At 42.2% G+C, this 20,000-nt stretch overlaps 2 protein-coding genes and 1 non-coding gene across 5 annotated transcripts in view; all 3 read right to left on the reverse strand.

Annotated features, from left to right (window-relative positions):
- The window catches only part of LOC116056237 (bone morphogenetic protein receptor type-1A), a 69,355-nt gene extending 66,579 nt beyond the window's left edge, over positions 1-2,776 (reverse strand). Inside the window, exon 1 of one of the 2 annotated variants that reach the window (XM_031308393.2) lies at positions 2,533-2,776. The gene's annotated coding sequence lies outside the window, so the exon portion shown is untranslated. The remainder of the gene's footprint in view (positions 1-2,532) is intronic. The other variant, XM_031308392.2, reaches the window with a different exon arrangement.
- A 1,843-nt stretch (positions 2,777-4,619) lies between these two features.
- Positions 4,620-20,000, reverse strand: part of LOC116052816 (LIM domain-binding protein 3-like) — an 89,917-nt gene continuing 74,536 nt past the window's right edge. For both annotated transcript variants that reach the window (XM_035992017.1, XM_035992018.1), the window contains one exon: positions 4,620-4,631. The gene's annotated coding sequence lies outside the window, so the exon portion shown is untranslated. The remainder of the gene's footprint in view (positions 4,632-20,000) is intronic.
- trnat-agu lies at positions 12,828-12,901 on the reverse strand. Its single transcript has one exon. It is a non-coding gene; the product is annotated as a tRNA-Thr (tRNA).

Consider the following 20,000-nt stretch of genomic DNA (forward strand, 5'->3'; position numbering starts at 1 on the left):
GTTTCCCCCCTCTCATTCCCCCTGCTCTGGCGTTTCGCCCTCTGATCTAAACACTGACGTCAAGACTGCGACAAAAACAGGAACATCAAATGAGAAAAGCTATTTCTTGACATTAAGTGACTTCATACAGGAAGTTCCCTTGCGGTAATGGATTAAAAAAAAAAACTACTTCTTTCCTCTTTTTTCAGACAAATTTAACTCCACAGAAGAGACGTTCACATGCTGTTTAAATAGTCACAAAAACCGCTACTGGTAAATCTTTTTAGGGCTGCCTTTAAGCGCCGTCAGAAACGTCGACATTTATAAACGATCTGACGGAAAACAAGAACTGTGTCGGGCCGTTAAAAAACAACAGGAAGTGAAAAAGACGAGATTTCTTGCGATTTTGTTCACCTTTATGTTGATGTAAACTTTGGGACTTCTGGCTTTTACACGGTCTCATTCTCTGACAGATTTGTACTGCCTCCTCCCCCCCAAAAAATCCCATTCTCTGCTTTTTTTTTTTGTGACATTTTTTGGACAAATTTTCAACAACTCTGTCGCCTTTCTATAAGTTTTTTTTGAGGGAGTTTTTCACGCCTTTTCAGTCCCTCCAGAAAAACGTGATCATGTGATCGCATAATTCAATGCATAATCAGCCAAAGTCTGCATATTTATGCGGGGGGGGGGCCGCATTTTTTCAAATGCGCCGCACTTTCGCCGCATAAATTGCTGATTTCCGCGCAAAATATGCGGGGCTTGCATGATTTCATAATCCCCGCATTTTCATTGCAAAAAAGTCACACATATCTTAGCAGAAAGTTGAAAAATGTTGCGTTTACTTCACACAAGAACAGCCATTTTCCCCTGTTGCCATGGGGACGTTATGAAGTGACGTAATACAGTCCTTCCAGAAGAGTTTTTTTGTGATTGTTGCGGGTAAAAATCCTTGATTATGCGGCACGTTTTCTTAAAAAATGCGATGGAATATGCGGGATATTTATGCAATTTTATGTGATGAAATTGCGGGAACTTGCAAAAACTGCGGTTTCATCGTGGCTTCATCGCGGGGTTTGCAGCTTTTCGATGATGTTCACGTCGCGTAATTACGTCACTTCATAACGTTCCCATGGCAACAGGGGTAAATGGCTGCTCTTGTGTGAAGTAAACGCAACATTTTTCAACTTTCTGCTAAGATATATGGGACTTTTTTGCTACGAAAATGCGGGGATTATGAAATCATGCAAGCCCCGCATATTTTGCGCGGAAATCGGCAATTTATGCGGCAATTTATGCAGCAAAAGTGCGGCGTATTTGAAAAAATGTGGCCCCTGCACAAATATGCAGACTTTGGCTGATTATGCGTTGAATTATGCGATCGCATAATCACGTTTTTCTGGAGGGACTGACAATTACGTGACGTGAACATCATCGAAAAGCTGCAAACCCCGCGATGAAGCCGTGATGACACCGCAGTCTTTGCAAGTTCCTGCAATTTCATCTCATGAAATTGCATTAATATCCCGCATATTCCATCGCATTTTTTAAGAAAACGTGCCGCATAATCAAGGATTTTTGGCCGCAACAATCACACAAAACACTCCACATTTTTCTGGAAGGACTGAGTTTTCTGAATCCATGCCGACATGCCCCCCCCAAAGTTACGCCCTTGGTTACTCAACAGAAAATTAATCCACAACAATTTCAGTAATCGAGTAATCAGTCTTTTCTCCAATTCAACTCAAAATGACGCAAAACGCGTCACTACGTTCTGCTGGCCGTTGGTATGGTAACGTTCTAATCCGTTGGCTAAGTTAAGAAAGAGGGACGTTTAACAGAAGTTCATATTTACACATACAACAAACAGTATTATGACACAAAGTTGGTCAAATATCGGCAAAGTATCCCGTTAGCTCAAACGTTAGCTCGTATCACGTAACTGTACTTTGAGAAAACCATAACTTTTGACCATAAAACTGATTAAAATGAAGATAATTACAGCCGAGCAACGAAAACTAGCTAGATATGTATCGGTGTGTGTGTAACGTTAAACTATGGAGCAAAGTTAGCTTAACGAGGAATGTGGCTAACAAGTCAACAAATATCCTCCCCAGACAAACTTCACTCACTTCGGCCAACATTGTCGTGATAAATGAAGTTAATTTAATTATTTGTTGATGATTGTAAAGTGTGGTTTTCAAAACAACAAACTTTTTTTTTTTTACACGACAGCAGCCAGTAGGATCCGTCTATCTCCTGGCGCCAACACACTCACACACACAAAATCTGTTCGCCGAACTTCCTTTTTTGTTTTTGGTAACTTATTTCCAAAACTTTGATACATACTCAATTTTATAAGAAATATGCAAATGTACTTTAAAAAAAAAAATAACCACAAAGTCAAGTATACAAGTTCGGCTGTTTTAAACTCGACAAATCGTAAACACGAAGTACTCCAACCCAGAGACTATGTTAGCTCCAGCAAATAGACGAAGCCCAAAAGTCGGGCTCAGACCCGCAGGCTGGGAATGAAGTTTTGGGATTCTGCCTTACCTTTTTCTCCCTTTTCTCTTAATTCCTCTGTGAATGTACCGGTCCTTTCGACGTTATTTCATCGTAGAAGTTAAATTCCAAATCCCAACCATAATAACACGACAGAAAAGCGTAATTTCCCAGCGTTATTTGTAGTAATATTCGGCGAAGTACACTCCTCTGCTCCCTGCTCAGTCGGTCTGCGGTTTGGGCCGTTTGATGATGGAGGAGAGCAAATACCAGCCTGACAAAGATCGTCTGTAACTGAGACGACGGATCACTCTGTGGTTCAAAACAAAAGGCCGAACTACTGGTAGGCAAGAGAGGGTGTTGACCCACCACGCATGCGCTCGCTTTTTCACCTTTCCGGTATCTTCAAATGAGATTTAATTTTAAAAGTGAAAATTTTCTAATGGAATTTCGTGTAAAAAGTTTGTTTTTTTTTTAACATCTGCACACATAAATTAGTTGTATACTATTAATTTCTCGGATTGTTTAGCAAATTAGGGCCCATTGCATTTTACAATTTAAAAAAACGTTATAGTCTGATTACAGTATTTTTAGACTTTTTTAAACTAAATGTACGTCTCCAAATGAATAAAGTTGTGTGTGTGTGTGTGTGTGTGTGTGTGTGTGTGTGTGTGTGTGTGTGTGTGTGAGTGTGTATGTGTGTGTCTATGTGTGTGTGTGTGTGTGTGTGTGTGTGTGTGTGTGTGTGTGTGTGTGTGTGTGTGTGTGTGCGTGCGTGTGTGAGTGTGTCTGTGTATGTGTGTGTCTGTGTGTGTGTGTGTGTGTGTGTGTGTGTACATACGTGTGTGTCTGTGTGTGTCTGTGTTTCTGTGTGTGTGTGTGTGTGTATGTGTGTGTACATACGTGTGTGTCTGCGTTTCTGTGTGTACATACGTGTGTGTCTGCGTTTCTGTGTGTGTGTGTGTGTGTGTGTGTGTGTGTGTGTGTGTGTGTGTCTGTCTGTGTGTGTGTGTGTGTGTGTGTGTGTGTGTGTCTGTCTGTGTCTGTGTGTGTGTGTGTGTGTGTGTGTGTGTGTGTGTGTGTGTGTGTGTGTGTGTGTGTGTGTGTGTGTGTGTGTGTGTGTGTGTGTGTGTGTGTGTGTGTGTGTGTGTGTGTGTCTTTCCAGAGCAAAACTTTATTCTTGGCAGTGTGTGGCAACATTTAGACAAAATAACAGTTAACTTTCATGTTGAAAAAATGAACTAAAACATAAAATAAATACAGTTGAAAAATCTAAATGTTAAAAAAACGGAGGCTTTATTTTGGGTCAATGATGAATTAAATGATTAACATTTTGTGTTCAGTGTACCTTTAGTGTTTTGTGATTGTTATTTTGGTCTCCCGACACAGAGGCAGAGTGAGAGCTCTTTAGTTCCACTTTACTGCAAAGAGAGCCCTGCAGAGCTTTTATTTTGAAATCTCAAAGAGACCCAGGCGCCCTCTGGTGGTGATCAATGGAACATCACACAAATAAAATAAAATAAAATAAAATAAAATAAAATAAAATAAAATAAAAAAATTCTAAAAATTTAAAAAACTTAAATTTAAATTTAATTAAAAATAAATTAAATTAAATTAAATAAAATTATATTTAAAAAAAATAAAATAATGAAACAATAAAATAAATGAATAATAAAAAAATAAGATTATTATAAAAATAAAAAATAAATTAGAATACATTCAAGTTAATAAAAAGTAAAAATATAAATTATATTAAATATGTTCATATTTTTAATAAAGAATAAAAAACATAATCAAGTATTTAGCATCTAAGTAACAAGATGAATGGGTGTGACAGTAAGTTTTAAGATGTTTACTGTCACACTGGTTGTACTGTGTGTGTGTGTGTGTGTGTGTGTGTGTGTGTGTGTGTGTGTGTGTGTGTGTGTGTGTGTGTGTCTGTGTCTGTGTGTGTCCATACGTGTGTGTGTGATGACCAAAACATTAAAAAAAGAGTTTTCATTTTAAATTTTGACCCAGAAAAACAAAAAATTGCTTGTTGGTCGACTGGAGGACAAGTGGAAGATATAAAGTCAAATATCATGTTGAAATATTTATCTGAAAGGATATTTTTTGGGACTTTTGTGAGTTTGTGTCACAGTCTTTTCTCTCTCCGTCTTCTTTCATTTCTACACAGACGACACAGTATTCTTCAGACTGCTCTCCTGGCTGAGGTGCTGCTGGGATTTGAACCCAGGACCTCCTGTTTCCTGGACAGGCTGTTGCGGGATGGCGCTGCCTTTGCGGTGGCGACATACAGCAGTAGCCGCGTTTGTTCGTATTTGTCTAATGTCCTTCGTATCTCGTTTGTCATGTTTGATCTAACTGCAGGAATTCAAGAGTAATAGTTTAGGGCCCTGACACACCAACCAGACGGCCGACCGTCGGCAGTAAAGTCAGTCGAACTGATCAGTCGAGTCCCCTAGGTCCAAAAAGTTACTCAGAACACACTGAGGAGACGCCAACTTGAGTGTACGCTCTGAGCGTGCACAAAACGTAATACGTCTCCATAGCAGCAGGCGGCACTGCTCTGTATTGTTTCCATTAACAGTCTGATTATTTCCCAGAAAATGAGAACCGGCAGCTGATTGGACGAACGCGTCAAGTGGGTCTTTTTTCTCCAGAAATTCACAGCCAGACTGTCATGGCGGCTCGTTCAGAATACGATCTCATATTGGACTAAAATAGTTCACCGAAACGTGTTTCTGAAAACATTTTTTCAGAGAGAAATAGGCCGTGCAGTTGCTGAATCTGTCTTCATTTCAGATCAACAAAGATCAGTTTAAAACATGGGTCTTAAACTCGTGGCCCGGGGGCCAATTGAGGCCCACGGGATGATATTTTGTGGCCCCCTACTTGACATCAAAGTTTAGTGTTAATGTGGCTCTCGCGTTGTTCTGAAACGCACCTTTTTTGCGTGTCACTTACAGTCTCCTGACAGCGGCGTTTGTTGTCAATGAAGTACCTGGGCAAGTATCAACGTTAGTCACTTGGTTGAAACGTATTTCGGAGTGACGGAAAATATATGCCATCACCCAGTTCCAGTCATGTCTCTCAAAACGTGCCGTGAAGAGAAAGGTTGGCGACAAGCACAGGCAATTTCAGTGAAAGTGGGAGACAGAATATTTTTTTTTCGAGCACAGGAGCACTCCTACATGTCTCATACGCACAGGGAAAGTTGCGGTGTACAAGGAATATGACATCATACGTGATGCGGCCCAGCCTGACCCAGACTCTACCTCCAGCGGCCCCCAGGTAAGTTGAGTTTGAGACCCCTGGTTTAAAAGATTTTCATCAGATTTTGAGAGGCTCATCCCGCTCCCCATTTCCGGGTGAGTCCCGACTGTCCTGTCTCTGACTGAACATGTCAGGTCAGCCAAAATGAAGGCCGACGGCTCCTCCAACGGACGACGGCACGGGACACACGGAACAGACTCAAGTCACCGACCTTGCCAGACAGTCCGACGCCCGATTTTTGGGCTGGTGTGTCTTCTCTCTAAGAGTAACCCAATATCTTGGAATTAATATGGATCAATAATTGGCACTGACCTCAACAGCATTAGGTCAGTGAGGCCAGAGCCACACAGAGGGCAACGGCCATTTTGGCTAACACCACTCACCCACTACACTCTGAGTTATGCCTCCTACCATCTGGAAGGAGGTATACCTCCCGAAAACGTGCCCAGTCTAACAGATACCTGAGATCATTTGTACCATCAGCTGTTGGGTTTCTCAACAACCTGTAGGTCATCTGCCATCCCTGTCCATTTCACAGCATATATTTGTCATCTTTTTAAGTGTAGTGTACATGTGTATTTATGTTTTTATCTATTTACTATTTTAGGTTTGATGTGCTTTTTCTGTGCTAATGTTTATGTGTTGGCTACATGTTGTGAACCAAATTGCACCTTGGAGACATTAAAGACATTTCAACTTCAACTTCAACTTTAACCAACTAAGACCCAGCAGCTGTGCTTCACTGTTTTCTTCATAGTCTATGACTGCGTCTCATTCCACATACTTCCGTCAGTACACTGCTAACGGTCACTGACCACTTCCTGCCGTAGTGCCCACTTTTGATGGTTAGTATTGTCCCAAAAAGGAACACTTACGTTAAAACACTTACCGGAAATGAGTAGCGGTCGGCTCGGCTCACCGCCTCTCAAAATCTGACGAAAATCTTTCAGTCGGGGACAGGGCAGTTGGGACTCACTCAATGGGGAGCGGATGAGCCTCTCAAAATCTGACGAAAATCTTTCAAACTGACCTTTGTTGATCTGAAATGAAGACCGATTCAGCAACTGCACGGCCTATTTCTCTCTTAAAATGTTTTCAGAAACACGTTTCTGTGAACTATCTTCGTAAAATATGAGATCGTATTCTGAACGAGCCGCCATTATGGTCGGTTGTGAAATCCGGGAGAAGCCAGACCCACGTGACGTGTTCGTCCAATCAGCTGCCGGTCGACGTCCCTTGTCCCTCCCCCTTCCGCTTTGTAGTCAAGACGGCGCCGGTTAAGTGTGTGTAGTGTCCATCGTTCCACACTAAACTTTTTGACCATTGTTAGGGGGTCATCCGAGTACTTTCACTGACTTTTTGCGTTATCTACACCAGTGGTTCTCAAATGGGGGTCCGTGTCCCCCTAGGGGTACTCTGGAGGACTGCAGGGGGTACGTGAGATATTTAACTAAATGTTTAATAGTTACAAGGCTGTTGTCCAGAACATTGTTCCTCTTTATGTAGACTTTTTTTTTTTTTCCTACCAAAAATGTGACATTTGTGTCTCCTTATTTGGACCTATTCTTGCCTTCCTTCCTTCTACTTTTTACAAATTTCTCGCTTTTTTCTTCTTATGTCGCTGTTTTTGAAGTTTTTGATACCATTTTCGACCTGTTCTTGCCTTCCTTCCTTCCTTCTTTCTACCATCTTTTTTCCAAGTTTTTGTCTTTTTTACAGTTTTTGCCTCCTTCTCTCATCAGCATTTAAATGTTTTCCAGGTACAAGGCTGTTGTTTAGTAAATCTATCGCTGACAGTGCTGTACTGTTCCTGTTTATATAGACTTTTTCCTACCGAAAATGATTAGCGCTGGTCAGGGGGTACTTGGCTTAAAGAAACAATTCAAAAGGGGGACATTATTGAAAAAAGTTTGAGAACCACTGGTGTACACTATATACTTAAAACTAAGTGTTTGAAGTGTGCAAGTAGGCACTTTGAGACACAGGCTATATCCACGACGTTCCACTTCTGGGATTGCTCCGTTGCCGATGGAAATTCTGCCGGATATCCGTCCCCTTCCTCTTTCTTTGTGTTGGCGTTCTAACCTCCGGCTGATTTCTGAGGACTATGGTTAACTCCTCAGATCTCTGCAGGGTAAATCCAGACAGCTAGCTAGACTATTAGATTAGATTAGATTCAACTTTATTGTCATTGTGCAGAGTACAAGTAGGGGAGAGCCGGGACAGTTGAAACACTTTTTAATTAAACGTAATTTACAAAGCGATCCTATCGCACTAAAAGCTAATATTTTGTCACTAGCAACCTACACCTGTCATCTGTCAAATACAGTTCAGGAATTATTACAGCAAAAGTGGGACGTGCGTATTGAAACAGCATGGGGGGACTGATGAAACATACAGTTTAAGCCATATAAACTCCCCACAACTTAAATATTTTACTACATATCATGAATGGTACTCCCAAAAGGTGTTATTTTAGATAGATAGTTGCTGGGCTATACGTCTTCGTGAATGTCTGTTAACAACTAATCGCTGTCATCATGAAGCGGTTATTGAAATATCATGCACTGTGAATGATTCTGCCATTTTTATAGCTAGAACAGTAAGTTTTCCCATTTATATCACGTTTCTATTGTGGAAAATGTCGTTTCACTAGGTTTTTATGTGGGTTAGGGCACTGCACATCCAAATAAGTGCCCTTAATGACCCCCAGCCTGTCAGTCTCCATAGGATAACATGGGACCTTAACGACCCCCAGCCTGTCAGTCGATAACATGGGACCTTAACGACCCCCAGCCCGTCAGTCTCCATAGGATAACATGGGACCTTAACGACCCCCAGCCCGTCAGTCTCCATAGGATAACATGGGCCCTTAACGACCCCCAGCCCGTCAGTCTCCATAGGATAACATGGGACCTTAACGACCCCCAGCCCGTCAGTCGATAACATGGGACCTTAACGACCCCCAGCCCATCAGTCTCCATAGGATAACATGGGACCTTAACGACCCCCAGCCCGTCAGTCTCCATAGCATAACATGGGACCTTAACGACCCCCAGCCCATCAGTCGATAACATGGGACCTTAACGACCCCCAGCCTGTCAGTCTCCATAGGATAACATGGGACCTTAACGACCCCCAGCCTGTCAGTCGATAACATGGGACCTTAACGACCCCCAGCCCATCAGTCTCCATAGGATAACATGGGACCTTAATGACCCCCAGCCCATCAGTCTCCATAGGATAACATGGGACCTTAACGACCCCCAGCCTGTCAGTCGATAACATGGGACCTTAACGACCCTCAGCCCATCAGTCTCCATAGGATAACATGGGACCTTAACGACCCCCAGCCAGTCAGTCTCCATAGGATAACATGGGAAAACTCAACCCCCTACCTGGTGGGCTCAAATATATTTTCATCTTTCTAAAACTGCTTTTCCATGTCTCACCTCCATAATTATTGTATAAACACAGATATTTGTGCATTTACTTAAAATACATGGAGTTACAGGCAGGTCGGGATGGTTGAAACAGCTGTTTCCACCGTCTCGACATAGATATATGCCATTATATATTTGCTTTCCATGTAAACAAGCATGCAATATGAAAGTCTGGGATTGTGGAGAACACTAAATGGTCTACTGAATAAGCACGTAGTCAAACCTTTAAATGAAAAACACTCATTAATAATTGAAAAAATGTAACCGCTAATGAAATTTACTTTGGACCATCAAAACTGGTTTATGGCCTGTAACGGAAGAAGGATGAGGCTTTCAAAGTTGTTGTTTTTTACCCTTTTTTGATGCAGGTGAACCCATATATAATGTATGTGTCTTGAACCCATTTATAACGTATGTGTCTTGAACCCATATATAATGTATGTGTCTTGAACCCATTTATAACGTATGTGTCTTGAACCCATTTATAACGTATGTGTCTTGGACCCATTTATAACCTATGTGTCTTGGACCCATTTATAACCTATGTGTCTTGAACCCATTTATAACCTATGTGTCTTGAACCCATTTATAACCTATGTGTCTTGGACCCATTTATAACCTATGTGTCTTGGACCCATATATAACGTGTGTCTTGAACCCATTTATAACCTATGTGTCTTGGACCCATTTATAACCTATGTGTCTTGGACCCATATATAACGTGTGTCTTGAACCCATTTATAACCTATGTGTCTTGGACCCATTTATAACCTATGTGTCTTGGACCCATATATAACGTGTGTCTTGAACCCATTTATAACCTATGTGTCTTGGACCCATATATAACGTATGTGTCTTGGACCCATTTATAACGTATGTGTCTTGGACGCATTTATAACGTATGTGTCTTGGACCCATTTATAACGTATGTGTCTTGGACCCATTTATAACCTATGTGTCTTGGACCCATTTATAATGTATGTGTCTTGGACCCATTTATAATGTATGTGTCTTGGACCCATTTATAACCTATGTGTCTTGAACCCATTTATAACCTATGTGTCTTGAACCCATTTATAACCTATGTGTCTTGGACCCATTTATAACCTATGTGTCTTGGACCCATATATAACGTGTGTCTTGAACCCATTTATAACCTATGTGTCTTGGACCCATTTATAACCTATGTGTCTTGGACCCATATATAACGTGTGTCTTGAACCCATTTATAACCTATGTGTCTTGGACCCATATATAACGTATGTGTCTTGGACCCATTTATAACGTATGTGTCTTGGACGCATTTATAACGTATGTGTCTTGGACCCATTTATAACGTATGTGTCTTGGACCCATATATAACGTGTGTCTTGAACCCATTTATAACCTATGTGTCTTGGACCCATATATAACGTGTGTCTTGAACCCATTTATAACCTATGTGTCTTGGACCCATTTATAACCTATGTGTCTTGGACCCATATATAACGTGTGTCTTGAACCCATTTATAACCTATGTGTCTTGGACCCATATATAACGTATGTGTCTTGGACCCATTTATAACGTATGTGTCTTGGACGCATTTATAACGTATGTGTCTTGGACCCATTTATAACGTATGTGTCTTGGACCCATTTATAACCTATGTGTCTTGGACCCATTTATAATGTATGTGTCTTGGACCCATTTATAATGTATGTGTCTTGGACCCATTTATAACCTATGTGTCTTGGACCCATTTATAACGTATGTGTCTTGAACCCATTTATAATGTGTGTCTCGAACCCATTTATAACCCAGATATAATGTATCAGTCCTTCCAGAAAAATGCGGCGTTTTTTTGTGATTGTTGCGGGCAAAAATCCTTGATTATGCGGCACGTTTTCTTAAAAAATGCAATGGAACATGCGGGATATTTATGCAATTTTATGCGATGAAATTGCGTGAACTTGCAAAAACTGCGGTTTCATCATGGCTTCATCACAGGGTTTGCAGCTTTTTGATGATGTTCATGATGCGTAATTACGTCACTTCATAACGTTCCCATGGCAACAGGGGAAATTGGCTGCTCTTGTGTGAAGTAAACGCAACATTTTTCAACTTTCTGCTAAGATATATGTGTGACTTTTTTGCAACGAAAATGTGGGGATTATGAAATCATGCAAGCCCCGCATATTTTGCGCGGAAATCGGCAATTTATGCAGCGAAAGTGCAGCGTATTTGAAAAAAATGCATAAATATGGCTGATTATGCATTGAACTATGAGATCGCATAATTGCGTTTTTCTGGAGGGACTGACATATGTGTCTTGAACCCAGGTATCATTAGCCTGGCTCCGCCCTCCTACTTACTTCCGCTCAATTTTCATTTCCCTTCAGTACTCCGTCTGGGTTTGTAGTATATTCTTGGGTTTTCTCCGGTCAAATATTTGGCGGTCCAATCAGCGAACAGAGGGAGTGGCTGAGAACGATGACGTTGAGGTCGTGACGTGCGCTAGTTTGAGTTGTAGTTCCGTAATGGCGGCGGAGAAAGATGCGAGCGAAGCCATTTGGTTCGTTGTGGCAACACTGCCGAATATTCAGAAGTTAAAGCCTGAGCAAGAACAATCTTTGCTGAGTTGTGTTGGGGGCCATGATGTTGTGGCCCTCCTCCCCACGGGGTTCAGGAACAGTTTGATTTTCCAGCTCGCTCCGTTAGTGGTGAAGGAGTTAGCTAAGGCTAAGGCTAATGCTAGCGATGCTAATGCTAAATATAAGCCGATAGTTGTTGTCGGTCTCCCCTCTTGTTGCACATGCGCATGACGTACGTCACGACCAAACGTTAGCGATTGGTTATGGCTGGTAGGACCAGGCTAGTGGACCAGAGTCTGGCAGGACCAGGCTAGTGGACCAGAGTCTGGCAGGACCAGAGTCTGGTAGGACCAGGCTAGTGGACCAGAGTCTGGTAGGACCAGGCTAATGGACCAGAGTTTGGTAGGACCAGGCTAGTGTACCAGAGTCTGGTAGGACCAGGCTAATGGACCAGAGTCTGGTAGGACCAGGCTAGTGTACCAGAGTCTGGTAGGACCAGGCTAATGTACCAGAGTCTGGTAGGACCAGGCTAATTTACCAGAGTCTGGTAGGACCAGGCTAGTGTACCAGAGTCTGGTAGGACCAGGCTAGTGTACCAGAGTCTGGTAGGACCAGGCTAATGGACCAGAGTCTGGTAGGACCAGGCTAGTGTACCAGAGTCTGGTAGGACCAGGCTAATGGACCAGAGTCTGGTAGGACCAGGCTAGTGTACCAGAGTCTGGTAGGACCAGGCTAATTTACCAGAGTCTGGTAGGACCAGGCTAATGGACCAGAGTCTGGTAGGACCAGGCTAGTGGACCAGAGTCTAGTCTGGTAGGACCAGGCTAATGGACCAGAGTCTGATAGGACCAGGCAAAGGTATCATGTGATGCAGAATTTCTTTTTGGACGTAATAAATGTTGGATAATTGAAAAACTGTTAGTAAAAGGAACATCTGGTATAAAGTTGTGTAACCATTATCAGAACTAACAGAGAGCTCCTTCAACTTGTCACCGTGCTGCAGTTACGTTTGGGTTTATTTAGGCGAGAGACGTCACCGCCGGGACAGTTTCAAAGAGGCGCTGCTGGGATTTAAACCCACAACCTCCTGTTTACTAGACAGGCGCTTTAACCAACTAAGACACAGCACCTCTTCCTCCTCTTCGTCTCTTCTCTTCTTCCTCCATCGTTTCCTTCCTCTGTTGACACTTATATGACACGTTCAAATTTTTTTTTTTACACTTTTTATGTTGTATGTTGAAAATATGTTGTCCTGTCCTTTTCCTCGCTATGTTTCCTTCCTCTGTTGACACTTTTTTGAGAATTTCTTTTTTCTTTCTTGATCCTTTTTTTCTACATTTTTATTTTAAACCTTTTTGACGCTTTTCAAAGTTTTTACTTACCATATTTTCCGGACTATAAGTCGCACTTTTTTTCATACTTTGGCTGGTCCTGCGACTTATAGTCAGGTGCGACTTATATATCAAAATATATATAATTTAACATGTTTTTAAATGTTAATTCATACTGAAAACATTACCATCTAAAGTCGCGAGAGGCGCTCTAGGCTTGTGACAACTATATGCTGCTCCTAAAGACAACCGAGAAAGAAAAGAAAATCCTATTCTGCAGATTTCAAACTGCAGGTAGTAAAATATGCAGCCGAAAACGGTAATCGAGCAGCAGAAAGAAAGTTTGGTGAAGGTGATTTCTGAGCAGTTTCATGTTAAACTAAAAGGATCTTACTCTTTAACTGAAAGGTCTATCTCTGTAGGGATCCTTTCATAATGTTGTCAGACACTTAGAATAATAATCTGAGTCTGTCAGCAGCAAAACGAGCACTTTTATGAAGGTAAATACAAGCTGGACAATTGCCCTATTAACTTACATTGTAGCTTGTTTCTCCCTCATCTCTCTTAATACTGGACCAATGTCAAAGATTGTTGTTCCCATCAGTCACTTAGACACAAGAACATAGGACAATTGGGTCCATGTTGAAAAAAAAACGGTAGTTCCCCTTTAAATGGGCAGAAAAATAACTTCACAGCAAACGTTTCAAGTGTTTGAAGTGCTCAATTTATTCAGCTTGCAACACAGATATTCATCAAATACTTAAAAACCTTTTAAACAAATGTTTGAAACAGCTGAAGCTCCAACAACCAGGTGATTTTTAAACTTACTTCAGCTTCTTTCCATCCTTCGAAATGTGACATTAATACAGTTTTTCACTTTCAACTCATCAACACAAAAACCAGTTCAAACTCTCACAAAAACAGTGACGCGGCGACAAAAACTAAACCTGCCTCGTTCCACATGCTGGGACAAACCATGACACACGTTCACCCTCTGAAAAAAAACACCCAAACTGTATAAAATATTCAAAGTATAAACTGTACACCGGCACGCGGTCAGACAGACGGATCACAGAGCGTTTTCTAAGGCACAAAACGCTGCAAAATGTCTGAATTTGTAATGTTTCTCCCGCTGGAACTTGTGTCAAAAGTCATTTTAACTTCAGCCAAAAAACACAGAGTTCCTAAAACCAAACAGTCCTTCTGCCCTAAATCATGTAATCAGTGTATGTGAGTGTGGGTAAGAGCTTAGATCTGGCCCAAAAAATCAAGCCCGACCTACCTGAGCCCGTGCACGTTGTGTCCGAGCCTGGCCCGGCCCGACACATTAACTGTAATTATGAGCCCGAGCCCGATTAGAATTATCTTAATGAATAATGCAACAAGGACGAAGCATGTAAACTGCTGTAACTGTCCGTCCACACCGCCGCCGACTTGATCTTCTAAAGATACAGGAAGTTATTAATTTTCAATGGAAGCTGCTTCTCTCAGCTGCAAGGAGCGGAAAATCTGTCGGCGTCAGAGAAACTGACGCCGATTCCAGAGAAACATACGATGTAAACTTTGGTTCCTACCAAAACATTAGTTCAGAGAAAAAGGAGGAGAAGCTCATCATGGCCGTTGCTGGGTTCCCTATCATTTCTGATATTTGCGTATAGGGACCAGTTAACGTTACCTGCCGGTCACATGGTCTCTAAACAGTCCGCTCACGGTGAAGTCCTGCACGGATCAACAGCTGGCGGCTGCTCGCTCTGCCTGCACGCTGCTGCGGTTCAGCGGCTAACGAGCGAGCTAACTGCTAACAGACACCGCTGCGACCAACAACCAATACACATTCTGTCATTATATACGTCATTTATAAAAGGTTTCTAGTGTCAGTGTATTGGCCGTGCAGTGGCTGCTTGATCTTTTTCCATGATGAACATAGAATGCTGCTACGTCAGAGCGGCCAAAGCCTCAAACAGCTTCCCCGGACTTTCTGACCAGCGTCCTTGACCGGGCGGCCAGAGCTTCTTTGCAGCTCAAGTCGGCGGCGGTGTGGACGTACAGTTAGTTTATTCAAAACGGATTGCAAACGGATCCGAATGAAGAAACGTAAAACCATATAGGAGACTTTCTGGTCTCGATCACCTAATTAAAGCGTAACTCTCGCCAAAATGCAACCTAGGGTCTTTTTGTGAATGTACAGGAGTCAAACTTTCATTTAAAAGCATATTTAGGATGGAATCGCCACTTTTAAGATGTACCAAATTCTCATTTTTCGGTCAAATGGCCTTTTGAATGGGAGTGCTAGGGGCACTTTGATGCTAGCCTCAAAATAACTATTTTTAAACCACTAAGAAGGCTCGACACAACATGAGACTTTGCTCCCAGTATCACCAGGGGCTCTACACCTTAACAGAAGCATTGACAACATTGGTTGTGTACCCAGAGTTTACTAAAAAGAGGTTTTAACAACTCACGTAGCAGTTGTTCTTCCGGTCTCCGTCTATCGAGCCAGTCAAAAATAGTCGAGGGAGGAGAGTAAAGATGGAAAGCTCCTAAAGCTTAGTTCCATATTAATGCATGGATAATTCGTTGTTTTGTCGTTAGTGAAACACAATATTGACCTTGTAGTTGAAAAAGGAGCCTCATATAAGAATGACATTTCCTCCTCTGTTCATTCGCATTTGGAGATCGCCTATTTTGGACTGGGAAAATGGCAGATATCGTAAACACCAACTGCTAACGTGAGTTGCTCAAAACCTTTCTTTTTAGTAAACTCTGTGTACACAACCAATGTTGTTAATGCTTTCGTTAAGGTGTAGAGCCCCTGGTGGTCCTTGGAGCAAAGTCTCATGTTGTGTCGAGCCTTCTTAAGGCCCTGACACACCAACCAGACGGCCGACCGTCGGCAGTAAAGCCAGTCGAACTGATCAGTCGGGTCCCCGAGGTCCAAAAATTTCCTCAGAACACACTGAGGAGACGCCGACGCTCTGCACGTGCGCGAAACGTAATACGTCTCCATAGCAGCAGGCGGCGCTGCTCTGTATTGTTTCCATTAACAGTCTGATTATTTCCCAGAAAATGAGAACCGGCAGCTGATTGGACGAACGCGTCACTTGGTTCTGTGACTGTCATGGCGGCTCGTTCAGAATACGATCTCATATTGGACTAAAATAGTTCACCGAAACGTGTTTCTGAAAACATTTTAAGAGAGAAATAGGCCGTGCAGTTGCTGAATCTGTCTTCATTTCAGATCAACAAAGGTCAGTTTAAAAGATTTTCATCAGATTTTGAGCGGCTCATCTGCTCCCCATTTCCGGGTGAGTCCCGACTGTCCTGTCTCTGACTGAACATGTCAGGTCGGCCCAAATGAAGGCCGACGGCTCCTCGGACGGCCCGATGGCACGAACACACCGACCAGACTCGAGTCACCGACCTCGCCAGACGGTCAGACGGACGATAATCGGCCCAGTGTGTCAGGACCTTTAGTGTTTTAAAAATAGATATTTTGAGGCTAGCATGAAAGTGCCCCTAGCTCTCCCATTCAAAAGGCCATTTGACTGAAAAACAAGAATACGGTCAATCTTAAAAGTGGCGATTCCATCCTAAATATGCTTTTAAACGAACGTTTGACTCTTGTACATTCACAAAAAGCCACTAGGTTGCATTTTGGCTTTTTTACTTTACGCTTTAATACTGTCCTTCACCACGGTCTGCATGCTGATGTACTGGCTGCAGAGGGGGGAGACACGATGTAGCCCAGTTTACCTCACACTCAGTGCAGGACGTACACCCAGAGCTACGGGAGAAGCTGGAGAGGCAGAGCTTTCTCCCCACCGAATAAGGCTAATAAAGTCATGATTAAAAAAACACAAATGCTTGATCAAAATCGGCCGGTTCGGGCTCGGCAGAGAATCTAAACTCTAGTGTGGGTACACGATTTGTGCTGCCTGCACGATCTGATATGTGCATAAATACGTAGTAGAAAACGTGACGGTTTCCCTACACAATTTTTATCACGCATGTGTTGAAACTCTTTACGGCCAGGCGACACAACTGGCGCCATATTTTCGTAATATATTTTGCAAAGGTGCGCAAGCATGGAACAGTGTCGTAAACAGGATTATCATCTGCGTAAGCGCGAACATCTTGTGCATGTTGGATCGTGCAGGCAGCACAGACCGCGTACCGACAGAGAGGCTCCGTTCACACTGTTAAAAACACCACGGAGAAGTGATCAGGATGTTTTCATTTATTCTGTTTGCTGTAAATGGAGAATAACTACCTACAAGTCCTCCAAAACGTACGACCATATCTAGGGATGTCCAGATCCGATCACGTGATCGGAAATCGGGCCCGATCACGTGGTTTCAGACTCGATCGGAATCGGACGTTACCTCCCGATCAGGACTCGGATATATATGTATATATATTCTCATTATTTTTTAACACATCTATAGTTATGCGGTGGCCCAGAGTTAGACCCTTTTGACTCCACACAGAAACAGCAATGCGTGCTGCATGACATCACTTTGTTGCAGAGACGCTATTGGTTAAATGCCGGCAAAGTAGAACACGGAAGCAGCTTGAAGCGGAAAGCCCGAGTATGTCTGCGGTCTGGAGGTATTATAAAGTTGAATTATTATAGAAGTATCGGATCAGGACTTGGTATCGGTAGATACTCAAAATCAAATGACTCGGACTCGGACTCGAGGGCAAAAAAACCTGATCGGGACATCCCTAACCATATCTGTGTTTGTTCCTCTAATCCGACCCACAGGAGCGTTTCATAAGTTAGCGCCCCCTAGCTGTTTTTGGCCTCTTTTTGGCGCTTTTTTTCTATGCTTTAGATGCTTTTTTAAAAACGTTTTTGATGCTGTTTTCAACCCTTTTTTCGTCACTTTTTTTAATGTATTCTTCTATGCTATATATTCTATTTTTCAAACGTTTTTGATGCTGTTTTTGGGGCTTTCTTGGTGTGTTATTTTTACACTTTTGATGCAGATTTGGACGTTTTTTTACACTTTAGCTTTTGACGCTTTGCTTATTTCGACGTGCACGCGAAGTTAAGGAGAAAACACAAGACTTTCAGCCAGGAAACAGGTGTTCATGTCCTGAAGAAGTTAAGGAGAAAACACAAGACTTTCACCAGGAAACAGGTGTTCATGTCCTGAAGAAGTTAAGGAGAAAACACAAGACTTTCACCCAGGAAACAGGTGTTCATGTCCTGAAGAAGTTAAGGAGAAAACACAAGACTTTCACCCAGGAAACAGGTGTTCATGTCCTGAAGAAGTTAAGGAGAAAACACAAGACTTTCACCCAGGAAACACGTGTTCATGTCCTGAAGAAGTTAAGGAGAAAACACAAGACTTTCACCCAGGAAACAGGTGTTCATGTCCTGGGAGTGTTTTAATCCAAACTCAGTGGTGTAGTCTAATGTATTGTAGTGGGTATACTGTACTGTATATATGGGCCAGAATGGGCCTTTTGGGAGTGGGCATATCATGGTGGGGGGTCTGGGTGTTCTCCCCCAGGGAAGTTTTGAGCATCAACGACTTCATTTCCATCAATTTACGGTGGAAATACCTGTATTAAGCCTATGTGAAGAAGAAAAACACAGATGACAATTCAAAATATAATGCAAAGTATGTTGTTGCGTGTCATTGGGCATTTTTAGGTGGGTGTATGGAAATCCTGGAGCTTTCTTAGTGGATATACTACGTATACCTGCGTATCACGTAGACTACACCACTGTCCAAACCACATTGGTAGAGACCAAAAAGACAAAAAGAGAGAGGATATCTGTGAACGCAAACATCTTTACGGAGCCTCCGATCCCCCAGAAATCATTTTATTAAAATGTGACTTTATTTTTCTGTAACTTAAATTATATAGTTTAAATCAAATAATGAAGGTCATGACTGCAGAAACCATCATCACAAGAATTGTCTCTTAATTGTAGAGTTCCTGTTTTAACTGCAGTGGTATGATATGATCCAGTCAGTATTTGTGAATGTCCAGCTATCCTAAAGCCAATAAATGGGGCACCTTGTCAAGATGTGAACTCGAAACAAAAATTCCACAAAATGTAACGGTTTACACAATCAGTCCTCACTTCAACATATTTGTCAGTATTTCAGATCTTGTTTGTGCACAAGATCTGAAATAAAACAAGATATAAAAGAAACATTAGACATTAAAGGAGAATTCCGGTTGATTTCAACCCGTATCTCTGTTGTATGTAAATGTGGAGTGCTGTCAGTAGCAAGAAAAACTAAACCAATCAGTGCTGCCTACACCGTGTTATCCTCCTGCTAGCGTTAGCATCCAACAGGCTTAAACAGGGCAAATTTTAAACCTGTTTTAAGCCTCTAAACATGCTCGAAATGTCATTACAAGAGCCTTCCCATGTGCAGTTATTCCTTCTGAGTGAACACAGGGAATCTGACTGGAATATTGGATTGTATGAGTTCAACAATCGACTAGTGTGGACTTGACCGGAAAACAGGAAATAAACAGAGGTATGTGCACTGGCTGGATTAACACAACTTTTACTTTTATGCCTTTTTGTCACATCTACTGCAGTCAGATTCACTGTGTTCACTCAGAAGGAATCACTGCACATGGGGAGGCTCTTGTAATGACATTTAGAGCATGTTTAGAGGCTAAAAACAGGTTTAAAACTTGCCCTGTTTCAGCCTGTTGGGTGCTAACGCTAGCAGGAGGATAACACGGTGTAGGCAGCACCGATTGGTTTAGTTTTTCTCACTACTGACAGCACTCCACATTTACACACAACAGAGCTACGGGTTGAAATCGAACGGAATTCTCCTTTAAAGGACGCAGTGTGCAGTGTGAACGGAGCCGTGAAGTGGCCTTGTAGTAAACAAAAACGCTGCCCTAATAAACATTC

This window comes from Sander lucioperca, chromosome 15, assembly GCF_008315115.2.
Source record: "Sander lucioperca isolate FBNREF2018 chromosome 15, SLUC_FBN_1.2, whole genome shotgun sequence".
Taxonomy (NCBI): Eukaryota; Metazoa; Chordata; class Actinopteri; order Perciformes; family Percidae; genus Sander; species Sander lucioperca.